Here is a 2457-nt window from a genome sequence, read left to right on the forward strand (position 1 = left end):
GAAAGTACAGATACTTACTGTAAAATGTAGTGGAGTAAAAGTAGAAAGTCCCCATTATTAAATCTACTTAAGTAAAGTACAGATACACGAAAACTGTACTTAAGTACAGTAACGAAGTACTTGTACTTCGTTACTTCCCACCACTGCATACTAGCTAACATAGCAAAATACCCATTTTTACTGCGAGCTAAAATAAAACATTTTCCTAAATGACTAAGCATACAAATTACTCTCACCAGCGTTACATAAAACAAAGAGAGTTATTATTTTCACAATTAACAAATACTTACGAACAAATCTTGTCTGAGACACAACGAATAAAGACAATAATCAGCTACTCAATGAGCTGCTTGGTGTTCCGTTCCACCATCTTGGATCTATTTTTCCTTTAGCGTCACAAAAGCAACATAACAAAAATATCCACCAGGGGGTGCTGTAAGGCGGTTTTCAAAACCTTGCTGGTCCTGCTTAACTAAACAAAAGGCAGCACAGAGGCACATCTAAAACATGCAGAGCCGGGGGGCAGTGAGGACCGGGGTTGAGAAACACTGCTCAAAATGAAAATCAGCACTTATGTAAATAAATGTTATAATTATGTTCAAATTTAGAGATGCTTCTAAAATATAATAGAGTTGGAGAATGTTTCCATTGTTTCAGTTTAATATGAAAATGAGAAAAGAATAAGTGATGGATTTCAGTAACTCTGAGGAAATGTTTTACAGTTTTATCGTCCATTCCTGGGGTTTGAAGAAATAAAACCATTGAGATCAATAATCAGTTCAGGTTCCAGGGGCCTCATGCACACAAAATATGTGCGGCGCCATATTTTACACACAAGTCGACATGTATAAACATTAACTTTGCGTCAAAGTTTGCATAAATATATGCACACTTTTTCACTGGCGTGAAAATGTGCGACAGCCACGCAAACCGTTTCTGAGGACAACATCAAACTACAAAGCGTCAAAACTCACCTAAATACACTGAAACCTAACTATATTCAGTTGTTTAGACCAAGAAGTTTCAAACCTGATGTTTTTTCATGATTTTAATATTTTATTGTTTAAACAATAAAATATTAAATGATGAAACTGAATGGCATTTATCCCCAGACAATAAGCAAACACGCACACAAAATAAAGAAAATAAAAATTAAAGGACCTGAAGACCTCACTTGACTGTAAATAGTACTTTTCCTCAGTTTTTATCTCAAAGATGTAACACATTGGTTTGTGTGTCAAAGCGCATGAATAGCATTTATGGGTTAATTTCATTCTCACTAAAAAAGAAAGCAGGTTTGGACCAGCAGATTAGCAGCAAACTGTTCTGAAAGTCCGTTTTAATTCCAGTCCAGAACCACTGAAATGTTCTAACAACATGTCATGATAAAATGTTCTGGTTCTGCTGGTTTGGACTCTTTAAACCAGTTTGACTGGATCAGATGTTAGAATCAGTTCATCATGTTTCTTTACAGTCAGGGAAATTAATTTTCTACATTTGTATTATTTATTTGTTCATATTTCAGTTTTAACTCCATCCTGTTGGCTTCAGCTCATCTTTTATTCTTTATTCAGATTGATCAGCTGCAGATTCTCAGAGATCAGCTGGACTTCTCTGTTCTCAGCTCTGAAGTCCAACCCGACCCATCTGATAGAACTGAACCTGAACAGAACCAACCTGGGAGATTCTGGAGTGAAGGAGCTCTGTGGTTTTCTACAGACTGAAGGCTGCAGACTGGAGATATTGAGGTTTGTAATTATCCATCCATCCATTTTCTTACACCCTTGTCCCTCAGTGGGGTCAGGAGGGTTGCTGGTGCCCATCTCCAGCTAACGTTCCGGGCGAGAGGCGGGGGACATACTGGACAGGTCGCCAGTCTGTCGCAGGGCAACACAGAGACACACANCCTAACTTTGTCAAAAAAAGAGCAAATGTTATGAAAATCACAAGATTTCTTGTTGATGATAAGGGGAATGAACACTGTAAAAGACTTTGCCGGTAAATTAATTTGTTTCCATTTTAAGGGGGGGAACAGATTTTATCAGGCGCTTAAAATATTTTGTTCCCCCATCCTAACTTTGTCAAAAAAAAAAGAACAAATGTTATGAAAATCACCGGAATTATTGTTGATAATAAGATGAATGAAAACAGTAAAAGACTTGCAGGTAAATTAATTTGTTCTCACAAGACCGGAATAGAGGCTGTGCTGTCCTCGCCCTGAGTTTTTCCATTTTTTCAGCCGCTAGACAGCCAGACAACGACGCTCCAATAACCAAACTTCCTGCTTTCTTTTTAGTTGTTTATTGAAGAGTGGCCTCTGACCACTACCATCACTTTGGCCATCGTAAACTGCAACATACTAGCAGTGGTGGAGAAAGTACTCAAAAAATTTACATAAGTAAAAGTACAAATACACAGTCAAAAATGTACTTAAGTAAAAGTCAAAGTACCACATTA

At 37.4% G+C, this 2457-nt stretch overlaps 1 long non-coding RNA gene across 1 annotated transcript in view; it reads left to right on the forward strand.

The window, feature by feature from the left end:
- Nucleotides 1-1751, forward strand: part of LOC103457180 (uncharacterized) — a 9629-nt gene extending 7878 nt beyond the window's left edge. The window contains exon 3 of the long non-coding RNA XR_532393.2: nt 1575-1751. This is a non-coding gene — a long non-coding RNA (uncharacterized LOC103457180). The remainder of the gene's footprint in view (nt 1-1574) is intronic.
- Nucleotides 1752-2457: the final 706 nt, after the last annotated feature.

The sequence above is a fragment of the Poecilia reticulata genome, linkage group LG2, assembly GCF_000633615.1.
Source record: "Poecilia reticulata strain Guanapo linkage group LG2, Guppy_female_1.0+MT, whole genome shotgun sequence".
Classification (NCBI taxonomy): Eukaryota; Metazoa; Chordata; class Actinopteri; order Cyprinodontiformes; family Poeciliidae; genus Poecilia; species Poecilia reticulata.